Genomic DNA, 20,497 nt, shown 5'->3' on the forward strand with positions numbered 1-20,497 from the left:
ATTTCCTGACAGGTTAAAATATATCTTAGAATGGTAATTTCAGGTGTTCCTACTATGAAATTACATTTGAGACAACTCAATGCAATAATCTATAAATCTCTATAACAGATCTGTGGTCAGATTTTCCAACACTAGCCTGCATTTCAGTGCAATCTGTGGGCAACAGAAACTGTGAGCAGTTTTGTCCAGACTTTGTAGAGTACAATAAAACAATTAGCATTCTAACTCAAAATGGATACAAATTACAAGCAAAAAAATGAAACCCCCCAGATGTAACAAAAGATTGTGAGATTTTTAATATTTTGCATATGTGCAAATAATTACTGATGTCTATGAAATCATTAATAATATTGTCAAACAAAAAATATTGTTTGTAGTTGAAGAGATTTTTCTTAAAAACTTAAAAAATTATATCAACTACTCACTTCAAGGTTAAAAGAATAATGCAAATTCATATGGGTCCCTGATGGTCGAGGTAGGATTAACATATTTTCACCTTCTCTAATAGAACTGCTTTGGTACAAAATACATTGTTCTGCACTGTCATGATGTATGGCTCGTATTTAGAAATCTGACAGTTTAGGAGTGCATTATGGCATTCCATTAAACTGAATACGTTTTTGTACTGCACAGGAAAAGATAAAGAGGCCACAGTTCCTGTCTTCTTTTTAAAAAATAATAGCTTTTCTCATTACAGTAGTAAAAATTTTAGAAAATGTGGCATTTACTGGACTGGTAAGTTCTATTCTCTGTGTTTCAAAGACCATGAGGAAGATATCACTCTCTATTTCATATAAATCCTAACTGCTTTACAGGAACATGAACTATATTAATTGATAGAGGTGTCAGCTAAAACCCTCATTTACAACTGCAATAACAGTAATTTTGAAAACCTTTGGAATTTGACCTGTAAGTGGACCGTGATGTTTCAACTTCTGAGTGATACTAATGACTTCAGTAATTGTAAAATGCCAGCAACACTTGTGATGCACTGCTGTTTCACACAACAGCGCTGTCACTGAGACAAGAAAGAAGGCAAAGAGAAGGAGCAAGAAGAGGGGCTTGAGAAGGGAAGGGAAAGAGCACTAGAAAAAAACCCAGTGAAACTTCAGGTTAGGACATACATGTGCAAGGACTCCTTATTCCCATGGTGACAGGACAAGGCAAAGTTGTCTGTAAACCTCTGGAATGTAGACAAGGCATTCATTTAAGAGGTTTATCTATTCTTAATACACCTGTGGGGTTGTACCATTACAAATCCAGCTATATCATAGAAGGTATTAGCTCATTGTCCAAATGCGTGAAATTTCCTTCACCTCAACAAGAACCTAGAAGATGCTTTTAAAATAGTTTATCAGTTGACTTTTTTCTTCAGTAGTACACATTTTACATCAGTCTTTCACCCAAAGTTTTCAAAATCAAGATCAGGGGGCCTACAAGAAAGCTGGAGAGGGACTTTTTACCAGGGCATGTAGTGGCAGGACAAGGGCTAATGGCTTCAAACTGAAAGAGGGTCGATTTAGATTAGCTGTAAGGAAGAAGTTCTTCCCTGTGAGGGTGGTGAGGCACTGGACCAGGTTGCCCAGAGAGGTTGGGGATGCCCCATCCCTGGCAGTGTCCAAGGCCAGGTTGGATGGGGCTTGGAGCAACCTGGTCTGGTGGAAGGTGTCCCTGCCCACGGCAGGGGGGGTGGAACTGGATGACCTTTAAGGTCCCTTCCAACCCAAACCATTCTGTGATTCTATGATTCTATGAATAAAGAAATGGCTTTCTGAAGATCCCCGTTTCCCCTAATGAGAATCATTTAAGTTACTCGATCATGAAGAAAAGCAAAATGGTAGTGCTTGGCCAGAACAGGGGAATATACCACTGACTGGGAGTCCTTTCATCACAGGACCCAAAAAGGTTGCACTCTCAAAGCTCCAGCTGAGCATTTGAGCTTCTCTCTTCCCTTATGGTTGGGTCAACAAAATGTAATGTGGAGCAAGAAGGTGGCAAAGCAATCACAGCATCCCACTGCAGATGTATGAGGCAGGACAGTGGCTTTGAGAAAGTGCTGAAGAGGAACCAGGAGGCCAAGGCTTGATGGTTCTGCCTTTGCTCACCATCAGCTGGAGCTGTGGCAAATTGCCCTCAGTGTTTGTACCTAAAACTTACTCTGTGATTACCTCCTTATTAATGGTTTGAGTTTACTGACTATAAATGACTTAAACTATATTTTAAATCAAAATAAAAATAACAAAATTTGTCCCCAAAGTTTAGTATCCTCTCTTGTTCTTTACACCTACTTTTCTATGATCTTGGAAGGCCATCAGATTTAAAATTGCCTGCCCTGAAGCCATTAGAACAGAAGCTAAAAAAATCTTATGCCCGTATGTCTGAACAACCTCTTGAGCTTTAATGATGTTGTAATGTGACAGAAAGGTGACACCTACGTTTTAGAACACTTCCAATATAAAACACAGCTAAGATCTTTCCACACAAAAGATAGAGTAATGGTGCTAGTCTCCATAAAATTATTCCTCTCATTTGGAGCAGTGGGGTGAGAAAAAACACAAGCCATGAAAAAGCACTTTAATGTGACCAATCTTGTTATTTTTGAGTACTGGGTGAACAGCTTATTAACTGCAACAAGAACCAGATCCTCCCAGGTGCAATTAGGGGATGGAGGAATGCATCAGTGCTACAGTTTAAAAACTGCTGTATTAAAGACCTGCTTTTGTCCCATAGGAGACTTACCTAGAACACTGCAGAAAGATTCACAAGGGTTAGGTTGCCAAAAAAATGTCACAATGATTAGTGATTAAAAGCAAAGTTCCAGAAGAACAAACTATTTCAGAAAGGTCACAATCTCAGGTTTTTTTAATAAGCAAATGTATTATTAAAACATCCTTAAGGGCTAACCCTGCTACCTGCTCACTGTCTGAGAACTTGGAGATTCCTGGTGAGATTTGTTTCTCTTTCATATGCAACACTGGCAGCTACCCAGTGCATCCAGCGGAGCTGCAGGAGACCCAAGCTTTCTTAAAAAGCTGGTGATATACTGAACTAGTCCTGTTTACAATCTCTCTTGCATTACAGTTCTCAGGGAAAACATAGAGGGATAAAAAATTCTGTTAAGGAAGGTTTACAGGAATTCCAGTCAAGAAGAATTTGGCTGTTACTGAACAAAGAAGATCAACAGCTCTAGATTAACATGAAAACAAGGGCTTAATTCTATCACACATTTTAACAAGAAAAGAAAAAAAAAAAACCCACAGGAAAATAGATAACTTTAACCTATCTTAGTGTTTATATACCCACTAGCAAAACAGTGTCTAAACGCCTCACAGTCACTAATGGATTTTTCTTCACAATGGTCCTTTGATGCAAGGAAGTTCTATCATTCTCATTCTTCTCATGAAGAACAGCATCATGGAGAGATTAAGTCATTTATCCAAAGTAACACAAGATGCCTATGGGAATGACTATGTAATTTATCATGGATCTCCAGAGCCCCAGTCCAGTGCCTGAACCAGTAGACCATTCTCTTCTTAACACACAAGAGCTGCTGTACAGGACCTTAAATGACCTTTCAAAATGGCCATTTTTAATATGTTTTTTGCTCTATCACCATTCTAAAGAAAGTTGTTAAAGCAACAGAATTGAGCACCCTGTATCTTGTCTTAACATCAGCTGTGACACCTGGGACACAAATACTTTTCAGACCAAATATTACATTTCTCTTCAGAGTCAGCAGCAAAGCTAAAGCTCAGCAGCTTGGCAGTTGGCAAAGATCCTTCCTGCTCTGCAAATGGCCATACTTTAATGAAGTCCTTTACAGGTTTTTTCGAGGCTTTTTATATTCCTGTGACTGAAAACAGCTACTCTACGAGCAATATATAAGTCTGAATATGTGGCAGGAGCCATTTGGAAAGCACCAAAATATGTTATTTCCTGGCAAATTGCAAATAAAACTGAAGAGATCAGTTTATCATTTGGTAAAGCTGCTTAAAAACAAAAGGAAGTCAATTATTTTCTTTTTATATTCAACTAATGGTTTCAGTTTGAATAGAATTCAAGCTGCAGGAGCACCCATGAGACCGGCAGTCTAAGGCACTGGGTCAGTATATGCCTCTAAAGATTCAAATTAATTAAAATACGATATTTAAAGAAAAAAACTACTAAAGTTCTGTCTTTATCCAGAGAATAAGTACGATTCACATCAGCAACCTAAAATTCTCCAGCCACTATGTTCACCTGAAGGGAGCATGACCAGGAGTGAAAAGTTTACTAGGTCATGCTCCTTTAATCTTACCTTCTCTTTTGGGTGACTGCCAAAAGCACTGCTTATGATGATGTTTATGAAAAAGAAAATGAACTGAGATCATCATTTAAATTCCACACAGTTCACAAACAACTTTCATATGGTAACAATTTTTGGTCACTGCTTGGGTTGACTGAATTTGAATTGGTGACCTAAAGGTGAAAGATTCTGCATTCCAGGATCAATCTCCATGCCGTTCATTGTTCCCATTTTCTGAAGTTCAAAGTGGTAGAAGTGAGAGTTACATGGTGAAACCTCCACTTTTCATACAGTTAAATATTTTCAGATTTTTTTCCCTTAAAATTATTCTAAGCATAAACCACAGTTATACCAAATTTTCTTGTGTATGGAGAACTTCTGATTAAAAAAAAGTACCTTCATTAAATAAAAAAATAATCTTCTGGCAGTTAATTAAATTTTGATATTAAGAAGTCGGGCAAACAGTAAAGAAAAAACTGTGTTACAAGTTCAGTTGTGCCTTTGTAAAACTGCTTGTTTCACGGGTATTTAGTTAAGACTATCAAACAGTCGGCTTTGGCTAACTTAACTTAAAAATTATGACAACAAAGAAAAATCCTATGATTTTAAGATTTCATAATTCCTTTAAAAAAGTTTTTTCTAATCCAACAATTCTGTTCTGTACTCAAAACATGAAACTTAACTAACACATGTACTCTTGTCAGCTTCAGTGACAAAGTGAGTAAATTTATTTCCAGGAAATGGACTTGTCTCAAGGAATTGTCAGCTGTAGCTGAGGTAAGGTGTTTCTGTCAAAACCTTTGTAAAATTTAACCTGTTAAAATTTTTCTTTGGGGAATTGGAAGGGAATTGAGAGGAAACAGAGAAGAAAAAACACCTTCAGAAAAATTACAAAGGAATTTCCAAAATGGATATAGTGTGCCTAAGTGTAGGCAACTGAATGAAAGATTCACACTATTTTATTATTTATTTCTACCCACTGAGACAGCATTTTTGTTCAATTTTCCAAATACCTTAAGTCTTCACCATTTTTAATGAGACAGGTATAAGAAAAAAAGAATAATCTCTCCTACAAATTTATTACCGTGTTATTTAATCTGCTGGTTGAACAGTACATTTTTTAAAGGACTATCTTTCACCCACAGAGCAATGAAACTCAAAACTGAATACAACTGCAAATCCCTAATCTGATATTAGGAGAAGGACTTCTAATTTATCCTCTGCATACACCAGCTTTACAGAGTAACTCTTTGGCATACAGACTTCATGCTGTAAAAGCTTTAAGTTATCAAGAGCAAAAAAATATCATTTTCTGTACCTAGATTCACAACCTGGTAACTATTCTTCACAGACCGCTTGACTTTTGTGATCTATGCAATTTTAATTATTTTTGTATCAGCCACCATTTTCTACCATTGCCTTTTCCTGCTTTACATTGTACAAAATTCAACTATGTCAACCAAAGCAACTAGACCACAACATCCTTACAGACACAATAAGAAAAAAAAAAAAAAAAAAGGGAAAAAAAGAGGGACCCAAAATTTGTTTCATGGCCTATTTAGTTTAACAACAGACCCAATGTCCATTCAAGCACACATAATTCAGAAGGCCTGCCTGCCAGCAATAAAGACTGAAATTGGATACTTCGTGAGATTAATTACCAAGATAGGGCATGATAATGCTAGTCAAATGGGAAGGTAATTAAAGTGCACCTTCCATGAAAATTATTCATTGCTGATGGATCAGGTGACAGATAAATCAAAAGGCACTTAAAAAAGCTACAGGTTAACTTGTGGAAGGCCGTTCCTCCCTGGAAGCCGCCGTAACCACATCTGCTTGTTCCTATCACAAGACGAAAGGCGGGAGGGTAACGCAGCCTCCGAGAAAGCGGAACCCGGAGAAAAGTCATCGGCGTCGTGCCTGCAGACAAAGGGGCAGCTAGAGTGGAACCAGTCGGCTGGCAGCCTTCGGATTACTACATCTCCCTGCTTGTATGCCAGAAAGGGGTATTGCAGCCGTAAAAGGCGGCAAGTGATGAATTAATAAGTTGACTAGTCCCCCGGGTGCAATCCTTATAGGCGGAGGACATGCTGCGGTAATCAAACGGGGTTATAAATTGTGTACAGTGAATGGCACAAAATGCGTCTCACTTCATCACCGTTAAGTCAAGACTTCCTGAATTTGTCATTAACTCTTTAGCTTCAATATATTTATTTAAACAGTAAAAGTAAGAGAAAGAGCTTACAATAACAAAAGGGCAACTGATACTACCCAGCGGGATATACAATCTAATGGAGATTACCGACTCTTACTTTCTACAGCTACAGGGGTCAAACTGCACTCCTTTTACACCAAAGCTCCCCTTGAGATGTACTGATTAAGTTCAAAACATTGGACTAAATGCATTTCCGAATGCAGAAAAAAACCCCAGGATCAAGTCATTTTTTTACAGCTAGCTTATGCAAATTCCTAAGTATTTATTACCTACTTGAAAAAAATGGAGCTATTTACATGGGTAAGCATTTCCCAGATCCCAGATTTTTACAGAAAATTTCAAAATGACCTTATTTGGGATGGAACATCTGATTATTAAAATGTATGAAAATGGATACTTGAATAATTACCACCTTGTCTCTGTGGGTGTTTTTTTTTTAATGTGTGCTAACTCTTTAGGTTGTGATATTAGGATAATTCTGACAGTTCAATGGAAGTTAAATGGAAAGCAACTTTGTGCCACCCTTTTTGTCTTTAATAAGAGTAAATAGGCATTTTCAAGGGCTTAGTTACTTACTAGGGTTAAAGGATAACTTAACCACTGGCTTTGAATCAGAACATAAATAGGCAAGAAGATAATTTTTTTAAAATCCTTCACTTAATTTCTTCTCCCAAAAATATACTTAAGACTTTCCCACATTTTGAAAAAACAGTTCTGCATGTTTTATAAATAACTTCAAAACTGTTTTCTGCATCCTCTGAATGTTTTTCCCTTCCCTAGGCTTCATAGTGTGTACAGGAAATGCAGATTTAAGAGAATACCGAAAAGTGAAGCAAACTTCAAAAATGTGAACTACAAACTGAAGCCCTTTCTCTGTGCCCAATGGGAAGCATAACCCTTTTTCAAAACAGAATTTAAGACACCAGCCATGACTGTTCCCAGTCCCGGGGAGTATTCTATATTCACAGAAGTTTTTACAATCATGTGACAAAAAGAGGCATGGTACTAGTTTACCAACTTCACTGCAGTTGGCAGCTGTGGCATTTCCCCCAGAAAAGGAGCTGGGCTGATTTTGTGCATAGTTTTATGACTTTGAGATTAGCCTACTATAGTATTTTCCAAGAAGTCAAATTTTATAGACCACCTAATCTGTAAATATAGCTCCGTAAACTTAGTAAACTTAATCTAGTAAACCGGGGTAGAGTTGAGGATGGAGTATGAATACTTGCCTGCCCATACCATTAATTCGTTAGCTTGGTTAGCTAGTTGGACATAGCTGTGGCAGTCTCAATGTGGGATGCTGTTCTGGGAGATAAAGAAGTTTAACTTCACAAGCGTGAGCCCTGACATACCAGGAACAGAGGAGGGACCCTTATCCCTTTCACGTAGCCATAGCTTTGGTAAACAGGGAACACGCATTAACTTCTTTAGACTCCCACTGCCTGTCTGCTAGTACCTTAGTGGAGTTTGAGCTATTGATTTAGGTCTATAGATTGCTAAATGGGATGAGACTCGTCTGCCTGAGAGATCACCACCATCCTTTACCCCTGCTGTAGTCAGCAGAGGTGTGAAAGGCAGTTTCCTCTTTGGCATCCAGAAATTACTCTCCAAAGCATCATGAATGTGATAATATTCTGAGAGCCTGGGGTACCTGCTAGGGCAAAGGTTGAGAAACGGCTCCCAGGAGGAAGGTGAAGGAGTTCACTTGCTCTTTTTATTGCTCATTAAAGGTTATCTGTTAGTAATTGTTCTGTGCCACTGCATGGCCGAGTTAATGTATTGCTTACACAAAAGTACCTAACACTGATGAGTGGTCATCGCTGCATTATTGTAGGCAAGATAAACTGTAAGGCACCTGCGGCCCTCCTAATGGGGACCCTTAACTGGCACTAAAATAAAAAGAAACCATAGAATAAGTATTTTAGGTTTTGAAAGCACTTTTAACATTAATGCTATAAACTGCAATCAAGTGAAATACCCCTATTTTTAAGACACCTGTATATGCATATCCTCACTAAGCACCTTAGTTAATTCAGTCAATGGTAAAAAGCTTCAGAGAGTCTTAACAACATGAATTACTAATAGGACTAGCAAATTATTTTTAAGTTTTAAAATCCTGAGGACAAGAAATTATTTTTAAATTTGCTTGCTGCTTTAGTATTTTCTTGAAAATAAATAGAAGCATGTAAATATTTAATGTTAACGTTGTGGCAGAAATTAACATTTGCATATGTGGGGGTGGGAGGAAGATGGGCATTCATGTCATCAACTTTTGGCAGTTAATTTAGGTGGCTAAATAGGGAAGGTAATCTAAAGCTTCCTCTGTAATTAAGGACAAGTCAATGCACAATTCCTAAATTTGGCTCCTGTTGCAAATCACTCCCTAAAGAAACCTATCAATCTCCAATGACTACAACAATGTAAATATCCACCAAAGATTTAATGCTAATGTTTAATGCCAACATCAAAGAGCAGAACGTTTAGCCCTAAAATGTTTCATGTGATTAACTCTACACAGTATAAAGAACAATGACACTTTTCCCTCTTCATTACCGGTTAAGCTGCAACACAAAAAATTAGAACTAAGGATGAAATTTTGATCTCAGCTACACAAGGGAATATTTGGAATAATTCCACAGGAGGTCCACAGAGACAGATCATTAGAGTATTGGCTCTGAAATATTAACATCCAATTCCTCATTTCACAGCCATGATTAGAGGCTCTATGAACTTAAATAGACTCTTTAGCGAAGTAAATGGCATTTCTCCACATAAGCATCAGGGTTTACTAGCTCTGAATCCAGCCTGCTGACTCAGCCACTACTGCCTGAAAGGAGCTTGGGAAAAAAAAGAAATGAGCACTCTGTAATGCATTAAGAAACAGGGAACTCAAAAAAGAGAAATGCTTAGATGACAGACAGACAGAAAAGGTCAAAAGGACGGATGGTAAATAGATCCATCAGCAGGTATGAGATGGGAGATGCAGAAACTGAAGGGTTTGCTGCTGCAAACGCATACATGTGAGAGGTAAACCCAGATTCAATGGATAATTCTGTACAACAAGCTGTTGAAATGTAGGTAAAAGTTTAGGAGGGTCATCCTTAAAAAGAAACACTAAGAATCACAGTGACAGGACCTCATCCCTCAAGTTTTAAGCTCACTTCAGAAGAAGTGAGATTTAGCTTAAATATTCTGAAAAATACACTAACGGGCTAGAAGAAAGAGAGATTAAAAAGAGATTAAGCTACAGGTAAGCAAGTGTGTGTATGCATGTGTGTGCACATGTCTTCCTCTCTTTTCATTTCTCTGTGCCTGTATATGGCAGAAACCAGATGGAATAAGATATGAAACATCCCATTCTGCACTTCTACAATTTCACTCATTAAGATTAGAAAAATATCAGCAGTTCTGTGAATATTTTTCCTTAAAAGTTTTCTGTCTTTCTGTGTACGTGGATTCTTTTATGTCTGATACATGATTTAGCTCATTCAGTAAGGACAGGAATTCATTGGCCTGTTGACGTCATGCAGGAGCTTAAGATTTCCACCTCTCTGTCAAACATTTTTAAAACTGGCCAAAAACTGTTGACAGAGGACAAAGGAGCTGAAAGAAAATTGTCCAAAGAGATACTAATCTAGCAGACTCACGTAGCCTTTGTACATTTAGAAATTGAGCTAAAAATAACCTTTCCTTAATTAGCATTATTACTAAAATGGCCTGAGTCGTATGACTTACGCCGCTTGCTGTGAAAATGTAAAAGTACAGATGAAAAAGCAGCACGTTAGGGACTTTAAACTACAGCTGTCATTAAAGCCTGCTTTATTTTGTGGGTTGCTCTCACAAACAACCTACCTTATGAAAACATAAACCACAGCTTGTTATAAGCTAAAATTTAGGACATTTATATTGGTCCCACAATAAGAAGATTTCTGTGTCATTACTGTGAGCATGATTTAGTTGACTTATGTTCGCATGCAGACACCATTACGTAACACTTAGCTCAGACAAATGGCTCTGTTCTTGATCTTCCCTATTCGACTGTAGTTAATGATCAAATATTGTTAAAAATTGGGACACTAATTATCTGATGTCGACACGTTATGGATAATTAAGAATTGCTCACTCTGAAGCCACGCTAATTGTTTTCCACAGGTCTCCTTCTCTCGTCCTTGTGCCCTCAACAAGGCAAGCAGCTACAGGTTTATGCGTACATCTCTGTCACGTACTTTGTCACAGAACATACATCACCCTTTCTGGCGCATCCCCGATTAATTTTGCTGGCTTGCAGCAATTATCCCTCCCTTTGTGACTGACCTCCTGGTAAATGGAGTGCATGATAGCTGGGCAATTTTTTCCTGCGTATTTTACCACTTAATTGATCCTTGTTGGCTGCCCACAATAGAATATACTAAACTTAAGTCATAAAATGGTTGAAATTGAGAGAAAGTGGTAATCATGTTTTAGCAATTGTAGTTGACAGCTGTAAAAATCAGATCTTGATAATGTTCTCTCATTTACCCTATTACTTGGATCAGTTGGTTAAAGCTGTTAATGATCCTCTTGGATCAATGTCTTTTGCTTGTAGCTATAATTTACTGCATTGGTGGATTAGTACAGATGTTTTCATAGATAGCTCTGCATCATTCCACCAGATTGCTGTCTGCATCAAATTTGCTTCCATTCATCACTAACGAAGCAAAGAAAAAGATAATCAGCATCTCCTATCTTAACATTAACTATTGAACTCAGGATAACACTTTTATTGTTGTCAATTTGCAGCCTTCAACCATGGCTTCCTCAGTAAATTGCCCTGAGAATTTCCTCTAGAAATAGATCCAATTATATATTTTTACTATAACAGAGAAAGACTACAGAAATGCTGTATAAAACTGTGCAAAACAATTCATACACTAAAGAGTAGTAGATATAACGGTTCAGTTAGGAATATGCCCTATGGAGTCAGGGCTGGTTCTATCACATGCAAAGTAGAGGAAACTACATAGGGCAGCAACGTCAGAGATGGCAGTCATTGGCCAGACTTATTAATTACTCAAACTATTCCAGCACCTGAAAAATCTGCTGTCACCCATGGAGCTGTCAGAGTGGGTAAGTTAGCAATGGCTACTGCTATTAGGGAAGATGTCTCCCCTTATTACCCCAGTAGCATCAGAAGGATCGAGCCCAGCTCTTCATAGACCTTTATTTTGCCCTGACTTTCCAACCCATCTTGGCTATTCTCACCCTTACCTGCCAGAAGTGAACTTCATTCTTGGGCCATTAACACTGCCAGAAGGCCACAGGGCAGAAGGGGAAGATTTGTATTTTTCACCTGAGGGCCCGTTTAGCCAAAACCCCACTTTTCCTTCAAAAAAAGCAGGCTTGCTGGCACATGCAACAAACAAAAAATAAGTAACCGATTAAAATATGATCTGTTCCAAAAGAGCAGCAGCAGAATCTCTGATTCCATTTCCAATGAGAATATATATATATATATAATGCAAACTGGAAACACACTATCTTACAATGCTGGACAAATCTACATGGCACCTCTTTCTAGACAGTTAATTATGAGACTGAACTTCATCCCTAAGTGGTGGACTCAAACCTTGCTTTAAGAAAGTTCTTGATTCAAGACATTCTTCGTTCCTTCCTGCAGTGCATTTTTGGCATACTAACTACACTAGCTGGGACAGACTCACCACAAAGGTCTTCCAGCTATTAAACAGGCACTAGTGTGAGCAATGTCTCCTATCTAGAAGTTGCATGTTTAGCTACTCTATCGTTTAAGTTTAATGGAGAAACTTCTTCAGCTCTCTGTCTCTTCTCTCTTTTAAAGATTTCCACAGGAGTCATTACAGCAGTCTGGCTCCATGCCATGCTGTCATCAAATGCTTCACTCTATAAAGATGTTACAGTTAAAGAATTTTTTCATTTACTACATACAGCCTCAATAAGGATTTCACATTTGGTGGTACTTACGCATTTGCAATAGTGCCTTTCAGTAGTGATGCTCGTTTCTCATCAAAAAAGCATCTGTGCACTTAGAGGGTTTTGTTTGTTCTAATAACAACAGTACATGAATTCTTCAAAAGGTCTCAAACAAACCATCACATATTAGGAAATTCAGGGACAAAATTTCTAATGTCTTATTTTGCTACAAATATGAACATACTCTTTTTCTTTGAATTTTGCTCTTTCTAGGCAAAATAACAAAGAAATGAAACACCTTAATATTAAATTAAACTGTACTGAAGTAAGATCTCAGAACTCATGAGTACAGTGGGTTTTGGCTAGATTAATTCTAACCCTATGTATTATTCTGTCCTACTGATACCAATATTTCAAAGTTTTGTTTATTGAAGGAGTTCAAAACTGTTTTGTAAATACTGAAAACCAAATCTTCCTTGTGCTTTTATGAGGCCAGCTCTGTGTTGTTATTAGCTACAAATAAGAAACAGGAAGATTAACCAAACAAATGTAATATATGACTGAGAAATTTGATGACTGAATCAGAACAGACCTTTCTTTTTGCCAGTTTCCCTGCTGTGTTTCTCTTTTACTGTTAGGTCACAATGTAGCCATGACAGTGTTTCACATAAAATTATTTCCTATGGAAATTCTGAAGTTTCCAGACAAATATTTGCCTACATTTCATAATCATCATGACGTTATTTTGGTAAGAGAACGATACATGTGGCCAATATATCAAAGAAACAACACTGAGTTCCTGAGATCCTACTGATGGAGTTCAGCACTGTTCTAGATCCTGCATCCAGTTACCACACTACAGTTCACAGGAAGCCAAAAAAAGGAAGATCTGGACGTACAGTTCTGCTGCCAAAATCAAAGGTCTATGGAATTGTATTTTTCTTTGCACATGAGTTAATTAGCTACACTAGGCTGTGTATCACCATGTATAAACGTATCAAGTGATTTATTGTCTTTGTACTGCAGGTATCTTGAAAGTCTTTGAGGTTGGCCAGGTCTTCGCAGAATTATGTATAAGTGTCCCCAAAGAATATAATAAAGCTCAAAGAGCACTGCTATTCCGTTTCTACTCTGTTCAAAAGGACTTATGGCCATGAGAAATAATCTAACTATGCATGAAGTCAAAGAAGCCAGGCATATTTATGAGGGGCTAAAAACCCACCCAGCAGGTGTCACAAGTCACAGTGCTCTTTTATTCTACAAAGCCTTCTGCAATTGGTCATAGAAAATGTGATGTTAACACACATATTTTCTTTTCAAGGTCAGGATTAATTTTTCATCACTACTTTTAAGATGACAATTGGTGTTAACTCATAAACATCGAGGAGATGTCTGGCTCGTGTTTGTAACATTAGAAGAAAAAGTGGCCCCGAGTCCTTTGTGTCACATTAGCAAACCAATCTCTCCTTTCTTTGGCTAAATTGTACTTCATATCCCTCGTTTTCTCCCTCGAGTACATAGTTATTTACTGCATAGCTGGTGAAATTATGCTTTAGTAGTGTGCATTTGACTGTGGTGACATACCCTGCTACTTCAATAGCTCAGTGCCTGGGAAAGTTAACAGCCCTGTGGCTGTCATGCTTCTCCTAGCAGGTTGCTACCAAACATTTACATACACAGAAGCTTAATCTGACCATTTCTAATTCAGAGCTTTGGTTCTGTGAAGCTGAAGCTTTACTTTGTCTTTGTGTAGCTACACTAGAGTGTAGCTTCCCACTATTTTTATTTCTAAATAATGTAAAATTCACGTAGTCTCTACTAGAAAAACTTACTTAGTTTCTTAGCAAAAACTATTACATACATCTCTTTCTAAAAAGCTTTTATGGTAAAGCTGGACAGGCAAGAGTTCTGATACCCATTTGGAAAAAAAAAAAAAAATCTTTTATTTTTAGTATAGTAAAAAAAATAATTTCAAATTACATTCACCCACAAACTGATGTGCAAAAACCTGCTACAGTCAGACTCAAAATGTGATAAGAAGTTAAAGTTTTCTTTCAGGATGACAGAGTGCCCATTGCTTTGGTTCCTGTGTGTTCTGATAGAGCATAAGGTTCAAATCCTGCTCCTATTGAAGTCAATGACAAAACTTCCATTGACTTCAGCGGTGCAGGATCAGACCCTAAGCAACACAGCTAACATCTGCTTTCTTGCTTTCTTTTTTATCTTTCAGTGAAAAATATTAGAACAAATTAGAACTAAATATTAGAAAAAAATAATTACTATCAGTTGGCTAATCTGTGGTAAGTATTCCTATAAAACATTGCTTTTCATTTCAAATGTATGTATATATTCTGTATATGTATATAAAATATTATCAAAACTGTCAAATATCATATATGCCATATCATGTTATATCCTATATAGATGATTCCTTCTTTGTGACAATCCTAAAAAAAATTTAGCCTTTAGCAAGCTCACAACAATGCCCCAACCTAGCAATTCTACAGTATCTCTATAACCTTGTGGATTTCACTACATTAAATATGACCTGATACAATCAGTGAATGAACAAACTGCTTTCCCTGATCTGATGCCATTTGCTATACAGAGCTTGGGATTCTAATCAAGTTTTTCTCCATCAGTTTAATTCAGGCATAAATTCAGTTACCGCCTATCAAAGTATCTGTGATACTAGTCCAGGTTAATGTGACTGCAGATCAATAGGCAGTCTTAGCTCCACAGAAATAATGCAATCCATTTTTTAAATGTACTGAAAAGACATGTAAAAAAATGGATGAATAGTAACTACCACATGTAATTAATTTCTACTCTAGTTTTACCCTTTTCAGTTGGTGGCCATGGAGTGCAGAACATTTATGAAACTATGCTGTCTGCCTCCAGTTCTAGAAAAAAGTTAAAACAGATTAAAATATACCTTAAATATTATTAAGAATAACCACTAACATCTTTGTAGCTCCCATTAAATAAACTAAGCAAAAGGGTAACCCAAAATGCAATCATCATAACATACATGCTTCTAAAAACCACGGCTTAATGAAATCAGTTAGGGAATATTAGTTTTGAAAAGTGACTTTTTCTATAAAATAATTCTGCCAGCTCAACAGGTAGAATGCGTTTGGTAAAAAGAAAAGAAAGACATTTTTTATAATCAGAATTCTTTTCATATGAAGCATCTTTTTAAAATATATATGCAGATGATGAAGCCATATCAATGTGGGAAAGCTGATCTACAGTTGAAGGCGAGAAGATGAAGCATAGCTCAAAAAGTAAAGTCATTAGTAGGAAATACTGAATGAAAACTGAAGCTAAAGGAAGTCCAGTGAAATGGGAAAACATAGAAGCAATGTTAAGTCGAACACTGAAGCTATTTGTAATAAGCTGTCATGTATTGCCAGAAGTGAACACTGGATGGAAGGAGTAGATGAAGGTAGATTAACACAACTTGGCGGCAGAATGGGAAGACACCAAAATGGTCTGGGGAAAGGAGAAAAGTGAGAAAAGGACTAGAACGGTGAGGTCAAAGCAACTGGGAAAGCCATAGGCATAAATCTTCTTGATTGCTGCCTCTGCTGGGGGACAGCTCATTGCTGAAGAAAAGTCGAGCTTAAGTGAGACTGACAGGGAACAGGAAACAAATAGATGGTCAATAGCGCAGAGACTATGAAAGAGGAGACTTTAAAAAATGAGTAGAGATAATTGAGAGCTGGGGAAACTGCGAAGAGAAGCAAAGAAGAGAAAAATGATGAGCAGCAACAACGAAAGGAGAATGTAGAGTAGGGGAGAATGCAAAGTGAATCCCCTGTTCAGAAAGACCTCAGAAGTATGTAAGAAAGGCAGAACCCATCAAACAGCTTTACGTAAGGGATAGCTGGTTTCCTTTATGCATTCAATCACTTCTTCTTGCCATGTAAATCAACCATACTGCTGGTAATAGTCTTGATTTTATAGCATGTAATGTGTTTTCTGCTCAGGTTGCTGTGATAATGCAACTTTCAAATATTCAGTTCCCCCCCTCTTTTTTTTTTTTTTTTAAGCTGTGAATTTAGGGACCTGTTTTTTGTAGGAAAAGGTCTGAAAATTGAACTCTGAGATGTAAAAAAAAGGAAAAGCAAATCAACATATACAAAATAAACTGTTACTAAAAAACTTTTTTCAAGAGTAAGCCTTGATTATGGAACTGAATCGGGGTTTTTTAACCACTTCACGTTGTCGGCATTAAGTGCATCTTAAGGCACAGCATGACCTAAGAGTGCTGTGAAGAAGCAGTGAGCATTAGCAAGTGCTCCCTGCATAAGAACAGGGAGTACATTTAGGAACAGGTATATTGGCATTACATTTTAACTTTTGTTTGTCATGTTTGGTTATGGTAATAAGATATGATGAGTGTCCCCTTGGATATGATTTTTTGTTTCCAATGATTATAAAGACAACTTAAACTGGCTCAGGACAGATACTTATATTTTCTCAAACCCTGACATATGTTGGGATTCATCCAACCTATGTTAAATTTTCTCAGTCAGGCTAGGTTGGGTGAATATCACCCTTTATCAGAGACCAGTCCATTGTCCATTCAGATAAATTCCAGAGGAAAAGGATGTAGAAAGTCAATTTTAAAAACACGCTGTCTTTGCAAAAGTGTCAACAGAAAAATTATACACTTGTTACTGAAACTCTTTTTTTTTTTTTTTTAAAGGTTTGAAAGTGCATAAATGCCAAAACCTAACAAATATTCTTCTGCTGTGAAACCTACCCGACTCCATCAACCTTTTGACTGTTGTATGGAAAAAAATGTAAGATTTGGAAAGGAATTTGATGGATCAAAAGGAACTACCAGTACCACTGAAAGGTAAATATCTTATTAGGAAAGTGGTAAATTTATCTTTGGTAAACAACCATTCAATAAGCTTGCAAAGGTAGTGTTCGTCAGCTCTTTGCTAGCTGCAGCTCTTCAATACAGTCACCTATTGTAACTGGGGCTTAGTCACATTTAAATCTGAATTCTACAAGGATGCAGGAGTTCACATAGATCAGCTTGCAATACTGGGATGACATCCTGTATTCCTTATATGATGCTGGATAGGCAAGATATGAAACAAGATGGTTTATTCCTGGGGGACTTAGTGCACTTAATCTTTTACCTCCGATTCCAGCTCAGTTCTTTCATGCTTTTGTCAAAAAACAAAACAAAGCAAAACAAAAAGCCTCACGGTTCTTGGCTGCAGCATAAAAAATATGCCATATGACAACTGATAGCCTAGTCACAAAGTCTTTTTAACAAAAGGAATGAATAGCAATGTGTCATATGTATATACGTGAGCAATGTGAAATGCTACCTACCCACTTGCAGTCATTTTATTGTGTTATTTCCACAAATATAAATAGTTTTTTATCAACCACCTGGTTCTTTTCTGTGACATGCTCTCTTTGACTCATCAGAAGCTTGTTATATGTGGGTGAAGAAACACTGAATGTATTCCATAACCCCATTCTTTTATCAATAATTTCCTGTTATCATTACACAATGATTTGAATTTTGTGAATATGGTCACAAAGGATCAATTCAATTAAACCAGAACTACAAAGGGAAAATCTCACTGCAAGCCTCTGTGCAACTGGTGAACCCAGTAATTATATATAGCCACCTATTGTGCTAGCATAATAACATGTGAAGAAGGTTTAGTTAGACACATTTACACACATAAAAAGCAATATGGGCATAGAAAAAGTCATTTTTGCCGAAAGGATAGAACAGTCACACAGTAACAAATGAGAGCTGCATGAATTCTAGTTTACTTGGCTATAAATAAATCCAACATTTTCTTTCTCTCCATGGTAAAATAAAATAGGAGCACAGAAGCATAACAGTCTCCTTTGAGCAACCAGTCTCTTTCTGTTCAATTATAGTCGTCAATCTGTTCCACCTAAAATATTTTCCTCCTTGAGAAACCAAAGAAATCAGTATTAGGATCCAAAACATGCTGTTGCAAAAATAATGTAAAAGAGGTCTTTCCTTTTGGTGAATGCATTTGTTCTGAAAGACTGTATTTTCTTTAACATGAATTTTGTAATTTGGGTGAGAAAAAAAATTGCAGCATTTATAGGGCACTTTTAATCAGAAAATCTTGAAGAGCTTGGTAAAGAAAGGTAAGGGTTACCATCATTTTACAGACAGGGAAAACTGCAACAAAGAGAGCTTAAAGCCTTTTTTTCCTACCGCCCCCAAATTCCTATGTATATTCTTTTTAGATGTCCAACTGGAAGCCTTTAAATCCTGATATTCAGAAATGCTAAACAGACAAAGCTTCAGTTGTATGAACACCCTTTCTCTCAGCAGTGACGGTGTCAGATTCTGTAGCACTGGGACAGGCTCTCCAGTATATAATCCCACAGCAAACTGGAGAGCAGGGAAGGAACAGAGTCAGGTCTTCTGCTTCCTGCTCCATGCTCTTACAAAACTTATCTAGGAGGATGTAGGTTTTTCCATCACTTGAAATCACCAGATGAAGTCTAGATGTCGTCTCCAATATATATGCAAGCTATAGTTTCACTAATATCTCTGGGCTTGATGTGAGGATAATTTTATAAAATCGTATAGCTTGTATTACTTATAGCACAAGATAACCATATTATGTCTTCTGGCCTGAAAACCCCTACAAATCTATGACTCTGAGAACACAAGAGAATTAACTATAATGAATCATCTTGGGGGTAACACAACAAACTTCTCATTAAGGCTTTTTCATCTTCCTGAGACGTGATACTAGCCACCAAATTGCACTCTTTTCCTTTACCCTGTGTGCCACTGAACCATCAAAGCACATACAGTAAAGCCAATTCAATTTAGCTAAATAGGAAAAAGTCCAAATCCTCTTCTTCATGTGGTAGTTCTGTACAGACATCTACAGAGAGCAGAACACTGTCCACCTGTGCACGTTTGAAGAATTACAGAGAATTATTTTAAAGATGAAAAATCAAGGTGTCAAAATAATACAATCTGTGGTGCAAAAATAGTTTCAGGGTAAGTTCTCTGTGCTCAAAATCTCATCATAAACTCCAAGAACTGAACGAGCACAGAGACCAATACTTTTAGCCACAAGGACGGTTCCAAAATAATATAAAATGTGCATTTGGCATCCAGGAAAGCACTATGGGGAAATTAAATATCCCATAAATATTCCAGCCTAACTTCAACAACTATACAAACTGTCCTAGGTTTGGGGGGAGGTAGGGAAGGTTTTGAAGTAAATTTCTTGTCTTTTTTTTTTTTTCAGATGACCATCTTTATAGTGCAAAATAACTACAGTTGCTCCTATTTGTTCATTGCCCCTGTACAGTGAGTTTGTCCTCAGTTCAAAGTGTTACTGTAGGGGATCATTTCTACTGCACTAAAAAAGAATAGCTCGATCACAGTCACTAAAATTTCCTCCAAGATGTATGAAGTATCCTTTAAAACATTGGTTAGCTGTTCTTACAGCAAGCATCAGTCTTTCACTTCATATTTTCTTTTAAAGCTTTTCTTCGGAAGCCAGATCTTGCAATTAATGCTTGGTTTAAGATCTTTTGTTCAATGTATAAAAGGTTAGTTTTACTATCCTCTCTTAAAACCCACAGTGCACTATTGCAGATTCAGAGGTCTGCAATTTTTACCAACAAGCAACTCGTCGTTTCAGAAACCTAAATCAGAGAATTCTTTTTTTTTCACTCAGCATGCAGACAACTAAAGCCCTTTTTTCCCCTGGGGTGATATGCTAGTTTGATTTTATTTTCCCTGACATTTCACCTGTCAGATTATGATAAGTAGAAGAAACAAAGAATAATCATCACATTCTCACCGAATCTTATAATCAAATACCTGGAAATAGAAGATAAATTAGAAACATTATCCTGAGGGAAAACATTAACACTGAAAACACCATCAGATATCCAAATCATCTTCCAGTGACCTAGGACTCCCATACAGGTTTAAAAAATTCAGCAAGGAAGCCTGCACAGGACTGTCACATCTACTTTTTTTTTTTTTTTAATCTTCAGATACGAGGGAATGACCT

The 20,497-nt window shown here is 37.1% G+C and overlaps 1 protein-coding gene across 5 annotated transcripts in view; it reads right to left on the bottom strand.

Annotated features, from left to right (window-relative positions):
* EPHA7 (EPH receptor A7) overlaps positions 1 to 20,497 on the bottom strand; it is a 163,274-nt gene that overhangs the window by 86,524 nt on the left and 56,253 nt on the right. The gene's annotated exons all lie outside the window — the stretch shown is intronic.

This window comes from Accipiter gentilis, chromosome 15 (genome assembly GCF_929443795.1).
Source record: "Accipiter gentilis chromosome 15, bAccGen1.1, whole genome shotgun sequence".
In the NCBI taxonomy this organism is placed as follows: domain Eukaryota; kingdom Metazoa; phylum Chordata; class Aves; order Accipitriformes; family Accipitridae; genus Astur; species Astur gentilis.